General features: G+C 43.7%; 1 protein-coding gene and 1 long non-coding RNA gene across 3 annotated transcripts in view; one reads left to right on the top strand and one right to left on the bottom strand.

Moving 5' to 3' along the window:
• The window catches only part of LOC111244551 (uncharacterized), a 28,055-nt gene extending 27,251 nt beyond the window's left edge, over positions 1-804 (bottom strand). The window contains exon 1 of one of the 2 annotated variants that reach the window (XR_002670950.2): positions 127-804. This is a non-coding gene — a long non-coding RNA (uncharacterized LOC111244551). The remainder of the gene's footprint in view (positions 1-126) is intronic. The other variant, XR_002670952.2, reaches the window with a different exon arrangement.
• LOC111244549 (uncharacterized) overlaps positions 1-17,471 on the top strand; it is a 124,340-nt gene that overhangs the window by 7,785 nt on the left and 99,084 nt on the right. The window lies entirely within an intron of this gene.

Here is a 17,471-nt window from a genome sequence, read left to right as displayed (position 1 = left end):
GCCTATTATACTAATTGAATTTTGCTCATTCAATCTGCCAGACCTACAAAAAAGGAGTCGACTTTTACCCATGCATATTGTTACCGTTATGGTACGAAAAGCAATCTATCGATACACAACGCATACCTGTTAGGAGAATCGGTGTTTACGTTAGCTTCTACCGAGACGACCTTGTTCATGCATGGCGCGAGACAGGAAAATACCGAAATCGTGGCCCTATAATGGAGCTAACATCTGGTTATGGAGAAAAACCGGCAGCTTAGGATTTAGCCGATGATGCTACCACAGTCATAGTTTGCCAAAAGCTCACAAACACACACTTTTGTTCATTACAAACAAGGCCAACGGTTTTGTTCTATTCTACCATCTGATCCAATATACTGACTTCACAGCAGAACTAGTTATTCATAGTCTGCAGATTATCTCGGCTGATAATGAGCAGACGACGAACAGAGATAGATATCGTTTCTAGGCAGGCTCACCGGTTTCGCAATAGGCTCGATACATAAATTAAATTAGGCTCCATGTTAAGTCAAAATTACGCTGTAACTATCAAAAACAAACAATGCTGATTCCTGTGTGCCAAAAATATCACCGTGTGGAGTTCGTTTCTTTGTTGAAAACTATGTATTAGAATGGAAATGACCTATAGTTTTCCGTTCACCAGACAAGTAACATAGACAAAAGCCACTTGTACAGAAAAAGGAAACACATGGACATTACGTGCATATAAAGAACTCTTGTCTGGCTTGTTTTAGCTAGCAGAATTGTGAAAGCTAAGATATCCTAACTTTGGTGGTTCACGACAAAATAACATAAAAAAGTCGGTTGTAGACAACTTGACAAGGAATCAGCGAGATTTCCGTAGTTATCTAGTACATTCTCTTAGTATCTTATCTAGAAATGTTAGGGTACCTATCTAGAAATCCATTAAGCATAGGTATGCATCGATCTGAAAGATGGCATAGGTCATATCGGAAAACGAATTATCTTATTCTCTTAGCTGGCCAGCACTCGGATTTAAGTGTTAGACCTATTTCGTATACTACTCTAAATAAATGCCGTGTTATCGGAGTTTTTAGAGTGGCCTTTCATTAGATACTGTTTAGGATGAATTGCAGCTACGTTTAAAAAAAAAGGGGGCAATTTTTAGGTGTCCTGTACATCTCCATCGACTTCCTGTTGCATTGTACTTTGGTGTTAAGAGTTTACGGTTTATGCTTTTTATATAGCTCCTTATACTCTTATATGCAGGCTCGTTTTTTTTGCTAGCTAATCATTTACTATATAAAGTAGGACAGTCTAAATTCGTGACTTCGAATCGATCCGTTATAGTTTGTTGACAAAAATTAAGCGGACGAATTTGCATATACGCACGTACTCGTGTATGTCGTCAGTAGATCGAACGAAAACAGAAATGTCGGCTTCATCGGGCAAACAATTCGGCAAGAGATCCACCGCGGAGGACAGGTGGTAGGCGTATACCAGTCGGCTCGTTTCATATTAATGACAGCCTACATTCATGTCTTTATTATGTGTTATTAGCACACTGATTCTAAATACCGTACGCGCGTTCTTGATATCCATAGAAAGAGAAGATGGCTTGTCTCTACGGAAGTTTGACTTCCAAGACTATCGATAAACCTACAAAATAACGGCTTTGAGAAGTTGGCCTATTGTTGTATTGATACATCTTGTACGTTCTCCAATGTTCTCTCTTCTTTTACGTACACTCGCCAACGTATACGCCTACAATAATCATCACCAGCATCCGCTGGCAATTTGTTGTGGCAGCAAATTGGAACGCCTGAGAAAGTCTTAGTATATACTGTAAATTTCTAGTGTAGTAGTGATGGGCTAGCGTGCAATCGTGTCCAAACCTTGAGCAAAACGCAGGCCATCTTGGAAAAAACGGCAATTCAGTATTTTAACGTTTACCATCAGGCCAGCTGCATAGTACATAAAGAGTACCACAAATCAATATAAGGGCCAACTATATTGGACGATTTTCAAGGCTGCACATGGAAACACCACTATAAACAGGGCAGAGCTCTGGAGAAGGCGAAATGCCCGCTCTTTTTGATGAACAGACGCAGGTTGGTACACTAGAGGAAGACATTAAATAGTTCAAAATGTCAGTCTAACAGATCGGAACAGCGCAACAACGAAGCGTACCCAGAACCAAGCGAGAGTTAGGCAATACCAAAACCTCCGTGTCCTTTAACAGCAGAGGTACTGCCAGGTAAGCGAATTCGGCAAACGCCTATGGATACTGACAAACGGCAAAATGTCGACTCAAGAGTCCTGTGGTGTCGTCAAGAAGCTGTCGACCCCAAAATATGCTCCAAACTGCAATACGGTTCGAAGGCGAAGACAATACTCAAAAAAGACGCGAAATCTTTTAAGGTAGCGGAGAAACAACATAACTATACTCTAAACAGTGAGAACAATCGGGAATGTGGAGGACACAGGTCGTGAACGTATCACTGCAAAGTGGATATCGTCATCAACAGCGCGTTATGCCAGGACATAAAGATTCGAGCAGCTATAATGACCCACAAAATGACTCACAATTATTATCATAAAGGCCTTTAGTTGGGTTGAGATATGCAGAGTTTACTGCAGCGCCGTAACAGGACCTACCCCACTTATGGAATGGCGGTATCAGTGATGTTGACGCTATGAGCAAGATGCATGAAAGAGATCAAAGCTGTGAGCTGGGACGAGGCGTGGGGATATCAGGACATTTTGTCGCATCAGTATTCCTAAATAATCGATTGCAATAGAGTGCCTTTGTGAAATGCAGAACCTAAAATTGAATTGTTTGACAAAACGAATACGGCGTGCCAAAAATAGTCCTGAACCACGGAAAGCGAATTCGGTTATTTAGCAGGACGATGCTACACTAATGATACTTCAAAATATCCATTACCATAATAGATAGAAATGAATAGTGACACCTCAACATGGAACCACCAACGACAACGAAATATATTGAAACAAATAACTGAGTCGCGCTCTCATCCAGGCGAGATTATATTTTTTCTGGTAACGAATATGTCTCCGAGGCGAGAGTATGACATGTCGCAGGACCTATAATAATTGACATTCCGTTATCGTTTTGAGTTCTGATGCTGGCTACTATCAATGGTACTTTACATTAGGAAATAAAATTGCTATCTGTTGTTTTCATGATTGTTAATTCCATTTTATTTAAAGTGAGGCATCGTAACAACCGTATTTAGTATCGGGAACATCAGAAAAGAGGCCCTTGTTCGAGTATATGCTACTCTGATCGTATGCTAAATGAAAACAATGGCCTGTCGAGTGTTTTAATTTATGGGTCTTTTCGTTAGCGAAATGGCCTTTCGAGTTTGAAATATCATCCCGCGCATTAGGCTCCCAATAGCGAACCATTACCTCGCAAAGTTTTACACACACAAAGCGCCACCTACGCTTCGATCAATCCAAGACGATTCTTCCTTCATCCGTCCACTCATTTGACTATAAGTGTCTACCTACTCCATTATCTTCTCTAGCTTGTTGTTACATCCTTGACCTAATATATGATGCTTCGGACGATACTGATAGCGATTAAAGATAAACTGGAATAATATCTAGGCCTGGCATGCTGGAGACAAATCGAAGAGCATCCCGTAATCCTGCTTACTTTCCTTAAATGCGCCTAGATATACATAAACGTCAGCTGGCCTATACTACTTCGTATGGCGGGAGTGATAAGAGATAAACGAGATGTCACGTCGATGCACTCGGCTGGACTGTCTAAATGTTAATGATCGGCGACCGTCGCCATTCTCAAATTAACATTTGTTTCTATGAATAAGTGTGTGCTCTTGAAGAGAAAAAGCAATATGTGCTATATGACAAAATCATTTGAATTTGATCAAACGATATGGTATCACCAGTATGGTTTAAGTCATACACATCTCAAAACGACACGGCGTATTCTACAGTGTTTTTGATTCTGTTCTTTGGTGGAGTACAGCTTCAATTCTGTGTTCATCATCGACCCGCTTGAAGTGCCTGTTTTGCCCTGCCAGCAAAATAGTCCTGTGAACCATGAATAGCTGAACCGAGCTGTTTTCGCGCAACAAGCGTATCGCAGAAGCAATTGAAGATCTGTTGGCGGAAGAAGTGGCTGATGGCAGTCCCTTAATGATCTACGGTACATTGTAAAAAGAACAAAATAACTTTTTGTTTACCATCCTGGTTCTTTGTTATTCATTTTATGTTATTTTATTGTTATAAATTCATAATTTCTATAGGGCGCCTGTTTAATACTTCTTCATCCGAACGAGCTTAACGGTATCATTAAATTGACGTAAGCTTTTTTGAGTTCGCTTCGTAACTAGATTCCCCGGCTGAATTCCCTGGGTTTGCATTGTTACAGTACCTGCAATTGCAAAAATTGCCAGCCGTAAATGATATTGTACGATAGAATACTCGATTGTATGCAAGAGTCAAAACAAATAAAAAGCTCAATAGAAATGTATGTATGTATTGGTAGGGGTTCAGTCAGCTGCTTGAAGTTGCTGATTCTGTTCGACGACAATAGTTTGACTATTAAAAAACCTCGTTTTTTTCAAGGCTTTAAAGCTTTCAAAAAAAGAGGATTCACCACCATCTTCGCAACACCAAACTACTTCCTATGTGCTTGTCAAGTATGTATCCATAGATTATTTTACATATATCAAAAATCAGCCATATTACATAGGGAAGAGGTTTGATATTTTTCCACATTACAATGAACGTTCTAGCTTAGTGACAAAGCTTAACAGATCGTTTCCTTTCGCTTGAATACTTCTTCTCATCTACCTCAGCACATCACACCTCAGGTTTCATGATGCCTTCCTCAATCACGGTCCTGCCAGCAAGCCTCTTCTGAATGTCCCCTGCCTGGCGGTACTTCCCATCGTATCGATGTCCCCGGAAGACCCCCCATGTGACGGATCCTTACACTTTTATGATCTTCATTTCCCATAAAGCCAACAGCAGCTGCTCTGTGGCACTTAGAAGAGGGCACTCTATATTGATTCCCAAAATTCAACCAGTCTCCATCGACGGTGTTCATTCGGAAAGCAAGGCTTGGTTAAGGATGAAGGGAGGGCGCATATCTAGCTACATACGTGGAGTACCGGGCCTCCCTTACCTCCGGACCTCCTTCATCGTTCAAAGTCTCCCAACAGTCAGCGACGGCTGTAGAACCGGCACGAGTTGCTGCGGAGGCAGAGCTGGTCGTTGTGTGAAGTTTGCGTCACGGCACTGAATAATTTATGCTGCCTCTCACTTAATGCCGGTTGCGGGGTGAATTTCCGCTAACGCAGTAGAAGTTTGCCTGTCTAGGTCAAGCATAGGCGTCCCCAACGTCCGACGCTGCCTCCCTAACCCTGGTCTCCTCTTCCTCTGTCCAAGTTCGTTGCCGGGCTGTTCAACATCCATCTATTCGTTACCCAACAGAAATGTTGTTCTGTCACGGGTTGAGAGGAGAAGTGATCGCATAGTTGCTTTGTGATGGTTAGAAATCTCTACTAAACCTGTGCATCGTGTATACGCCTTGCTAAGTTGTACAGGCGGACGCCATCATAGACCCCACCTAATAAATCGCCGCATTTCGCTAGTTTCGCTATTATTATTATTAGAATCATGCCAGCAAACGCCGATCTTGTTCCTGGTATTACTATAGGATCGCAACGCATCAGAGAAAACAGATGTGGTCAATGGTCTGACACGTTACGAACAGGAGTCTCTCCCTTGTCCGGAAGCTCTGCGAGTTTCTATTTTTAAGATAGTTTTTATATACATTAAATACGAATCTACCTCCAAAGCTCCCACCTAACAGGGATATGTATGCTATACAAGGAGATTCGATAACTGGTGATACCCAAATTAGTTGAATGCGGACTTCGAGTATTACGCGCCTATCACGGATCGGAAACAGATGAGACCGGTTCGTATATAGACACTGTTGACCTATTTAGCTAAACTCTATGCATCCAGTGACAAAGCAGTCTTGGTCTCCAGGGATAGGCTAAGGTGGTTGGACGGTAGCAGGCAATTGGGCATACCTAGTTTGCTGGGTTTTCTCATTCTTCGCGAAGCCGAGAGTAAAAGCCGTTTGAAGACTTTCCTATGCGCACATACTGATATACTTGTTGTAAGCAAAAGCCGCACTTTACTGACTTCATCGAAAATGGAATACGAAGTGAATGCGTCTGCCTGCATACGTCTGGAATATTTGTTTGTCCCTACCTACATATACTTTTGGTAACAATTGTGCTCTCGGCTTCTTTAAGTGCCTGTATACTATATACTGTAACTAAGCCACCGAAGGCTGAACATAGTGGCGCATACATGTGATAGTCACGTATCAATTCTCGAATGCATATGGAATGGACCTCGAAGTAGCAGATTTGCATCCACCTCTATGTACAGCTGCCAAGATGATTACGTTTACGCTTCTATTTTGTGTGCAGCTGCAATGCGGTTTGTAATTTAGACAACGCCAGCTTGGCAGGACTGACATAGTCAGGTCGCTCTCCTAGCCGTGTTCATTCCCCGACCTGTTTCTCACCCCAAATATCTTTCTCTTTCTATTGCGCCTCGAAAGGCGTTCAGTTAGTCATTCGAATAAGCACGCCCCTCGCACGAACTATTTGACGGCACCCCCACCCTTTCCCGCTAGAACCGAAGAGCCTGCTACTGAGGATTGCCACTCTGTATGTATGCCTGTTCAGCTTCAGGTACACCATGTCCTGTCCCCCAATGCATCTGCAGCCGCGCGAAACAACGCGCGCCAAGGCGACTTGATCGAAAAACCGGAACGCAGGCGGTTACTTGGAAGAGAACATTGGAATGCTTCTGCCCACGGAACTATGCCCCGATATTGTGTTATATTACGCTCAACTTATACCGTTATATAACAACAACGGTTACTGATGTCGCCACTATTTCAACATATAGCGAAGCTAGTACACCTGTTGCTAGGCGTGTAGTTTGTCTAGCATCGCTAAATTATGTTGAACATGGACACAATATCAGCACGCGAACAGAATGTACAATCATAAAAGGGGCTCATAGTAAATATCACGAACGTGTCCGAAATCTGCCGATAAATTTATAAAGAAATTCCAGTGCGCCTTGCATTGTGCAATAAGTATAAATCTTATATATCGTTGTTGAGAATAACCATAGTTCGAAATTGCTATAACAGTTATGTATGATCTAGGCAGCTAAGTTGGGCTGATATCGAACATGCTTAGCGCTATGGCACGGACACAGCGTTGAGTTTGAGCACGAAAATAATGGACTGTCCTATCGTTCGGATAGGACCGTTTCGCAAGGACCTGATGTCTCTGATCGCTGACTGTAATACATAGATCATGCCTCTAGTCGCATGCATGTGTTTAGTCTAATGCGCTGGCGTAATCCATCCGAAACTCAATACGACGTTAAAGGAGGCTGGATGGGTTCGGGGATGATGTCGCAAGAAAGCTTGGGTGCTCTGGACGAGACCTACATCCTAAACCTGTTGTTTAGGAGAGCTGACCGTTTGACAGACTTCTCCGATCTTGCTGCATCGAGGTGATAAATAATGTCCCATATCGCACGAGCGTCACTTGCCGGCATTGAAATGGTACACAATAAAGCTCCCGGTCGTTGCCCAAACTATCGACAACCATCAATAGGCGACGGCGTGCTAAAAGATAGCTATTTCAATAGCATTTAAACCCATAAGATTTGAGCGCAAATTATCTTTACTACGTGTATTGATTCCAGGGATTTATTCCCCTATTCCGCTAGTGAAAAATTGTACTTACTCTCGGGTTCCCTACACACCAATCTTAAGCGATCTCTTTATCGGTGCAATTGTACATAATTGCAATAAAGCAAACGTATCTCGAAACACCGTAAATATTTTTTCCTTTTTTTTTTTTTTTTTTTTTAATAGTAGTTTAAATACGGCCCAGTGAACGTGTACTCTGCAGAAAGCTAGATTACTAGAGCTTTCATACCGAGATTTCATGAGCTATATATATATATATATACACCTGTTTTATGTTAAGTTATTCTAATGTGTGTAGGGAACCACAATAATGAAATGCGGTAACAAACTTCCAAGACAGAAGCCGTGAGCGTCTGATAATCTGTTTGCTTACCAGCCCAAGCTGGAAGCCAAAGTCAACAAACTCAACAAAATGCTAATGTAATATACACAATACAATAGCTCGTATCGGAGTGAATTGGTTTCAATAGTTATTAAGACAATAGAAGTTTACTGCCAGTGTTACTCATTTCGAACAATACCATCGACTAGGTAATACTTAATGTTTTCGTGTTTCGTTGACATAGGCGTATGCTGGATACTCGCATTAAACTCTTCGGTCTCCATAAAACCATATCACAAATATGCGCTATCGAATACCTAGCTTGGCTTGACGTACATCTTATAAACTTTCTACAATAGGATATTCAAGGCTCTGTGAAAAGTAATCCGATCGAAACCTGTAACTTCCTGAGGTACCCTTTAAGGTGGAGAGCAGAAAGTAGACACACAAAGTGACCCCCATGTATTCCGGATGTTTCCCTGTATCTACTTTATCGGATATATTTATCTACTATTATATTTAGTCCTTCATGCAGTGTAAATGTATAGTGAATAAAGGCTACCATTAATCAATTAGCACGCGCTCCTCTTTGTTCATCTCTTTTACTCGTCAACAAAATTAGTCGTCTTCCTGCTACGAAACCCCTCTATTACCTCGGAAATATGTCTTTTTTCAGGTGGCGCACCTATCTGGCCATGCCTCGATTATGGCTGCCACCTGCGCTTTGCTGCCAGGCTACTGTCTAATGTGTAAACATCACCTACTAGAGATCATTGTCCAACCGTTTTCTTTTTGAAAGCCTGCGCTTCTTCAAGATATAGCTACCGTTGGTTTGTAGGTATCCCCCAAATTCTTTTTAAAAATAGGCCCTGAAGAGCGCCACCTTAGGAACCCAACAGGCATGTGTTCCTCTTTATTTTGTGGTCGTGCGCCGCGAGTCTGTAAGGCCGACAAGATTTTGTGCCCGCCGTCTTACGTGACTTTAGCCCTGTTGGCTATATGCTAGGATGTGGTGCGCCTCGCCTCTCGACTCCTGCCCATCGCGGCTAGATCGGGTATACATTGACGGCACCCAGTACGCCGACTCGTGTCTAGCTAGCCCCGACCATCGCGCTTGACCGTATCGGGTGCCACCTGGCCGGTCAGCGCTAATAACTAATGCGTTCTCTAATGTACTCGCAGTACGCAGACAGAGGGATAGACGCACTAACATACCAACACATATGGACGTCCTCAGGGACAGATACGTGCAAATTTCTACTGCCGTACATTTTATACCCCTTTGAGTTTCACTCAGCCACATGGCTAGACGGTAATCGGTTAGACACGCTTAAACACGCCTAGACATACATGCCTAGCAAATGGTGACTGTCTGTGTGCGTATATTCCATGCACAGTATACATTCCATGCCTGCTGTAACATAGAAGGCTACCAAACGTCGTCATAGGTACGGGCATGTGCCTGATCTGTGAGTATCGTGCATATGCGATGCATAGAAATCGAAAACTATTACTATCATAGGAGAAAGGAAGTTTTAGTAACTCTACGCTAATTCGTCTAGGCATATGGCTTTGGAAACTGCCCAGCGCTGCCAAGAACTCGAATGAGGGTCCGTTTCCAGTAACTTCCTGTCAAAAGGAAGCGGGCATACGCCTCGTGAGTGAACTAGAAAGAAATGGCGAGGAAAATGAAGAACAATAAATAGGGTTGACTAAAGAAAAAATTAAAATTAAATACTCTACCATTTGGTTTTCGTTATGTGGGACACGTTTGCGATCGCATCGGTTGCAGCTGTAGTTATTTGGATTTTGTTTGCATGCGTCCAGAAGCCTGTTTCTCCTGTTATCGCGGGAGTTTTCGCACTATAAAGTTCTCTCTACCCTTTTTCCCTATGCAGTGCACTGAAACTGGCTTACGTCTCGGCGCAGGTCGGTCGGTGTGGCATGCCGGGACAGTCCAGATGTCGTGTCGCTCGTCGGCGGCGTAACAGCAGCAGCCGTAGCCGCAGCTCGTTCTCCTGTATTAATTTTTCTTCAGCTATTCTGAGCGCTGGTTCTCGGGCGGCGCGAACGAGGCGGCTGCTGCTGCTGCTGTTGTCTTCCGCATGACAGCAGGATGAACAAGGAATCCCTTTCATGCATAGTTAGTTTGGTCGTAGGATCATGCCAGTCGTCTGGTTTTGTCGAGGACTAATTCGTGATGCGGTTGTGGTGGTAAGTGCTTACGGTTAGCGGGTGACAGCGAAGGGCAAGGGCCGGCTTTCTAAGGGATCGGACCTGTCCCACTGGCGCTGTCTCTAACGGAGCCACTTAATTATACCGTTATATTATACCAACAGTAAATAGCAGCACTCGGTAAATAAAAGTCGTTCGCGTATAATCGAGTAAAATGAGAATTTTGAGTTAGCAGAACATCTAATTGCATGGAGCGCTAGTTGAACTACCTTAGCCTTGAATCTTTTTCATTTCTAATTACTTCGGTTTATTTCGTTATATATTTTATTATTACTTTGATCTTGGGTTTATTTGCGAGCACATACTTTCAGCCACCGAAAAGATAAACTTTTGAAAATGCGTCTAATATTCTCTCCATATTCTCCACTAGCCTGGCCTCTATAGCTTCAACGTTTTGCATTATGAGTCGGTAGAGTTGTGCAGCGGCACTAACCGATTGAGACCGATCGCTTTGACCCGGCACTAACAATGTTGTCACCACTGGATCGCGGCCATTCTCCTCGTCTCCAACGATCGCGGCCCTATAAATTATGTAGCTCATCGCTATCATTAGCAGGATCAGCATCATCTTCTCGTAGTCGCTTTGCAATCCTTGTCGTTCGGTCCCTGCGTCTAGTTGTCGGGCTCCCTTAGCCGGGATGCCGTCCGTCCGCCTTTGGTCAAGCTAATCGAGGCACGGTGCAGCGAACAAGACGACGACGTCGGCTACTGCTGCTGATGATTATGTGGTCATTATTCGATAAAAGCTTCGTAGTATTAGTAGGTCGTGCTCCTATGTCTAGGTATGTGCACGAATTAATCTTTCTCTCAGTCTGTCGTTCTGAAACGCGATCGCAACGTCAGCCGCTTGCCGCCGCCCCGTCGACAAAGCGGCCAAACAAGCTGCCCACGCTGGGGCTCATGTCCCGTCCCGCCAGTTAATTTTAAAAGCTTTCAAAGCCAATAAGTCCTGCTCCGGCGATCCTTTCTACTCCCTGCAGTATTTCGCGTTCGCCCCCTACTGAAGTGCCTGGCCATGTCGTTCGTAGGAGGCCAATAGGGCTCGAATTTTGAATCAGGACTGCCATCATCTCGGCCAAACCTCGCACTACGCCAGCGGGCCGTCTTAAGAATTGCATCGTTGAGTATAGTTTCAGAATTCAGGTAGCATGCGACGGTAAAAATGAAAAATTAACCCCGAAGCGACCGCCGCCGCCGCCGCCGCTTCTACCGTCGCCACCACCACTTCAGCTTCGTGGGATACTTCGGGCTCCAAGCATTGCGTGGCGTCCAGGCAATATCTGAAGCTTCGTATCTACTAGAGGCTGTTGATAGTAGGATGTCTCTGAGGAACATAAAGTGGCTATAAACTCTCTTGCAGGCCACGCTGAGCACTTTGAACGAGGGGATGTCTGAAACAAAAGAAGCTGATAGGAAAGAAACAGCATTCGAAACATTAAAAGGCAGTTCTGAGATCATATACAACTGAGGAGAATTTAGAAAAATACAATATTTCTGTTATTTTCTTAGTGAGAGAATACTTCGTATTTCTCTTTAATCCATCCGAAAGCATTCGCTAGTTTCCAATATAGTTAGGGTGGCCTTAAATGGGGAATCGAGATCGTCTAGATCGGGTGAGAGACGGAAAGTTCACTCTGTTCGTAACTTAACAATAGTAACTCCCTTTTTGGTTGCGTCAACTGGATTCCGGATTGATTCTTTCATAATAAGTGGTTGACTTTTGTATCCAGACGCAAGCGTTGCGCGACGCTCTATGTCATTTTTTTCATTAGGCGACTGTGGAACGCAGCGCTAGTGGTAGTGGACTATGTCACGGTAGATGCGAGACCCGAGAATATAGAAAAACCGATAAGAGTGATTAATAATGACCCCCGCACTTTTTCCCCCCTCCTCCCCGCATGGTCTTCTTCGACAAGATGCGATTATTACTGTCTTGAGACTCTCGAAAATACATACATTTATGCCAAGTCCTCGCATTCGCTCTCTTGGGTGACTCACAGGTTCAAGCTGGCCGCATGATACCAAGACCTCAGCATTTTCAACATCCTGTTCCGAACGTTTTCCATAAACCCTTCTGTAGACTCAGCTATTTAAAGCGTCGAGTTTTGGGGAACGGCAATATCTCCAAGGACAAAAACAGTTCTGATCAACAGATTACTGGGGCCTTAGGTACGATGCTACGCGTGAACGAACGTTGATCATACGCCATTCGGCATAGCTGTGGAATTTCCCTGTCTACCATGTTGATACCCGCAGTCTTTAGCTTCTACCGAATATGCACCAGCACTGTAACCCTATCGAATTCCCCTTTTAGGCGCAACCGGCAAGGTGTTACCACGAAAACTAACCTTAAAGCTATATCACTTAAATTGTGTTTCTGTGTTCTCTGACACACTGTTCTTTCTTTACGAGTCTGCGCCCAACAAATGTACATCCTCTCCTAGTCTTCTATTCTAACTATTCGTCTTGCAGTCTTCCCCGTTTTATCTGGTGATACCTGCAAGTATCCGCTTTGTGTCCATACTCCCCGGGGAATGGGACACCATACGACAGTAGCGCGAAGCGGTACCTTTTTTGTAGTCTTTTGCATCACCGCCTATGTGAGCCTGCCCATTGGCGCAACCGCAATGTCCACGACCACACTTTCTCGATCGTGTGCTAGCGACAGCCATACATGTGGGCATGATCCTGATCTTGCGCCTGGTTTTAGCCAGTAGTTCGTCGGAGTAACCACGAAAACTTGTACAGTACCAAGTAGCTGAGGCGGTTGTGACTGCCGCCGCCCTCTTTGCCTCGTACATCCTGCATGTTTTTTGCATATGATTATCAACGCGGCTCAGTCCGGCTGACCGGCCAACTGCGGCTCCCTCTTAGCTTTCAGAGAATAGTCGGCTAGGTGGCAAGCGTGCCGAAATCCAAACTCATGGAACATCCTGCTAGCGAAGTATACTATATTAGCTCCAGCGGTATCCATACACCAGCTTCTACATTTCCTGTTCCCCACCATGGCCCATTTGATAGCACTCGTAGTAGTGTGAGGACAGGAGAAAGGCTCCTGTCTCAGGACCGCAACGCAGTCTTTGAAAAGGAAAAAATGAATGAGAAGTTTAACCGTATGAGACGCGACAAACGGGGACGTCTTGACGCCTCTGCAGAATCTCCTTACTTTTCTTCGAAGGAGGCTATATGTATGAGGAAGATCGCTGATTTTGTCTATACAGAGAGCTCTATTCAGCTGAGTTCTCTCTATGTGCATGTAAACATCAATAACCCCGGAAGCCAGGTTTAGCCTCACGCACGGTTGTTCAATAAACAAAAGCTCGTATCACATGTTTACTTATGACCATGACAAATACATGGAACATTTACCATCATCGGCATAACGTGATGCGCAAACGGCGCAAAGGACTTCCCGAAGTGGCGTGCTCAGAATTTAGTCGAGTTACGGAGCAATATGTTTCCCTCTTTCCCATTCTCTCGGGGTTTCGTCTCCTTCGATTTGGATAGCCCAATTTTTCAAACAGCTACCTTTTTAGCCCAATTTTTCAACGTAGCAGCTTGCCTCCGTCTTGCATCTCTAGAAAGACTAGAGGGTGTCGCTAATGTTGCATGGAGGAGACGCACATGTTGTACCGGCAAATCTTTTCAGGCCAAAAGGTCTGTTCGATACTTTTCGGAGGAAGGTGGGTCGTTTCGGTCACTGGTTCACAGACCCGGAATCGTGAAAAGTCTGATTTTTAGCATTTCGTTAACGTTTTTGTATTGCGTCTATCACGCATATTACTGCAGTGTGACACTGAAGTATTAAAGGAAAGAATATTTAAAAAAATATGACCGCATTTCGCATTAAATGTATACCACTATAATAAGTCAATTACGATCGATATCATCGCAAAACATCGGCTGGCAAGAAACAACGTTTAATTTTGAGACAAAGCAATCGACCGAACTTATTATAGCATTCAATGAAGCGCATAGCTAGTGCAGCTCGAAATATTTCGAAAATCTATCTAACTGTTGTAATATTGTGGCCTTTCTGCGCTCACGTATAGGACGTTGCTCAGGACAGCAGCTCAAAATCTCAATCAATGGTTCAAGCGCGCGGCAACGAGAATCAACTGCTACTGCTGCAGTTCTTACGATAATTTTCGATCTCTCCCACGTAAAATTAATTTGTGAGCACTTACCGTTCGGCTTTCAGATCTGCCTTAGGTGTGTAAACTTATCGACCTTTTGTTAGGGCAAGGCATTAATCGAACTCCCTGACTCAAGGCTGCTCATGGAATCGATAGCTAAACACACGGTCCATATTTGCCCCACGCACACTGAAGGCGATCTCATCATAGAATAGGATTTAATTAAGTTCAATTAAAGTAAAGCTGTTGTGTATGTATTGGATAATATATGACAGTTATTGACCGAGTGGGAACCGACATACGAAAACGTTTCGGGCTGGTGATGATGTTGGGTGGCGATGCATTTAGGCACAGCTAAAAACAAAACTATTATTCTTAAGGAATATTTTGAAGCCGGTAGTAACTAAGATACTTACGGGTAATTTCAGGAACAAAAAATTACAAACCTGACAGTAATGGCTAGCGCAATGTCCTAGTCTACGAAATTTTAAGGTGCTTAGTTATTTCGCATGTTAACTTTTCTCTGATCTAGTCTGCTATAACTTTGCATTGTAATAACTAGCAGCAATATAGTAACTTCTATCAAAACTATTCAAAAATAAGCCCAAGATATAATTGAAACTTGCTATACGTTCCAAGCTCTGTTCGAATCCTGTTCATCGTTCAGGAACAATTTACTGATCCCGCCCGTATATACAGACGCGCCGTATAACACTGCGGCCAATTGAAAGCCTGAATTACCAACGAGTTGCCGATTCGAGGGAACCGCGCTGATTACTACTATGGCATGACACAAAGTCTTCGCAGAAGATCTCGCGTAAAGCGATCGTCGGCGGAGCAGCGTAGTGAGCTGATTATCAGCATAAATAATCAGATCGGACCGAACTCAGCTACTAAACTAATGGTGATTGTTTACACGGATTCCGTTACGATGACAAATAGGCCAAACGTCCCTTTGGGTTGATGTTAGCGCTGATTCGGAACGTTGAGTTAAAACATGACCTACCTACCTACCTACTCATATACATCGAGTTCGGCAGCTGTCAACTGGTTGCATCGTAACAAGCGGGGTCGCATATGTTCCCCAAAAAGGTCGAAATTTGACTGCTTCTGATTTGCCGGAAAAGGTCGCAAATTGCTACCTGTAAGCGACCTTTCAGGCGTAAAGTTGCGCCTTTTTGCGGCCGTGCATGTGCAACGCCACAAATACTGTCCAGCGCACATTTACGAGAGACGTGAAGGAGACTGCTGAGACAAGCGCCAAGCGTGAATTGGCATGCACAAACGATCCTTCCGGTAGCGGAGCTGCGGCTTCTCTGCCAAGATATGAACCTGGCGAATTTGGAAACATCGAGGAAGGTTTCATCCCGTTGAAGAAAGAAGCCGAACATTTCAAAATTGATTGAAAAATCCAATTCAAATTGGTTGAAAATAGGTCAAATCATAAAATATAATTGTGAGCAAAAAAAAGTCACAAAATATCTCACTGAGAACAGTTACCCGGTATAATATTATCATTTTATCCGTAGGTATTTTAACATAAATGCCATGTATCACATCCGAACGAGTTTAATCTTCCATGTAACACCTCCGATGTCCTTTCAAATTCGGCATTTGTTTCTTCGTCAATATCTGAGAACTTATTTGACCTCGTTTTCTTAATAATAGGACCTTTCTTTTCCTATCTTTGTTCAAAAACACATCGAGTTCACAGCTGGTTAGTGCCGACTAGTTGTAAAGCACCAGCATATTCTCGTGCCAGCATTGTTAAATCGCTGACGCTGCTGCGGCTGTCGTCATTCGAATCCGACAGCCAGAGGCGACTAGCTTAAGCGAATGTCACTCTTACGATAGTGGTTATCCCTAACCTAACCTCTTTTCCTCTTTCGAATGATCCTATCCAGGTCAGAGCTTCTTCTTTTAGTTATCACTCAATAGTCCTACGCTAGTCCAGCGCTACGCAGCCGTCCAGTTCGTACGAGTTACTCTATACTGTTGCGAACGACTGCCGAGGCCACTTTTAGGCAAAAGAGAACAGCTTACCACCACCTCGCTGACGTCATCGGCAGATCCATGCGATCCCGGTTCAGACGGTGCCAGTTTTTTATGTACGGAATTAAAGACCTGTATTGGTTTCCTCGGCAGCGTGAAACCGACGGCCGCCAGTCGACATTAAGCGGGACGCTCGATAGAGCGACGATTTTACTGTAGTTTACTGTTGTCTTCATATATTTGTTTCTTAGTTTGTTTCAAAAGGGAAGTAAACCACTTTTAACGGTTCATCTAGCGCCTTGCTTTTTTCCGTCTGCTCTCGTTGGCTTCATGGTGCCTTACAGCGCTGACGGCGACGGTAAATGGACGAAGTGGTCCTCGTAGCACTGGGCCAGACTAATCGAAAGTTCTCTTTTCGTTCTAGCGAGCTCAATGTATCTCAGAAATTCATCGATGAGAGTAAGTAATCGTAACCGAGAGGGCACTATGCTGAATAAGCTAGAGAATAGAAGATGTTATCAGAGGTTATTCTTGTTAGTGTTCAATGAATCGCTGCAATTGTAGCCTGTAACAGGCTAAATATCCTGTAAGCCGATGAAGAATAATTGGAATAGAAATTATGGGATTCCAGGGAACTGCTGCCTGGTACCTCGGAGGACGTTAAAAGTATTGGACTAAGCGGGAACATATGCGGACCTACGCCACGTACTTCTACCAGACGAACGTGAGCAAATATATGAAATTGAGTCTAGCTATGGCAAGAAGCGGAAGATACAAGACAGATGGAACCGATCACTCTGACTCCGCAAAAAAGTCGCAAAAAGTAAACTTGATTGCTATGCCGTGATAAAGGTAGAAAAGCGTACTAATGGCGAATTTGAGAATATCAAACTTTCGGGAAAATGATAACTTTGACGGGTTTCGTTGAAAGAAAGTTGTGTTTTTTTGAAGAGGTAGAAGGCCGCTATGTTCGGAGTACAGC

This window comes from Varroa destructor, unplaced genomic scaffold (genome assembly GCF_002443255.2).
Source record: "Varroa destructor unplaced genomic scaffold, Vdes_3.0 BEIS01000002.1, whole genome shotgun sequence".
Taxonomy (NCBI): Eukaryota; Metazoa; Arthropoda; class Arachnida; order Mesostigmata; family Varroidae; genus Varroa; species Varroa destructor.
The sequence above is the reverse complement of the archived record's forward strand: the minus strand, read 5'-3'. Positions and strand labels throughout refer to the sequence as shown.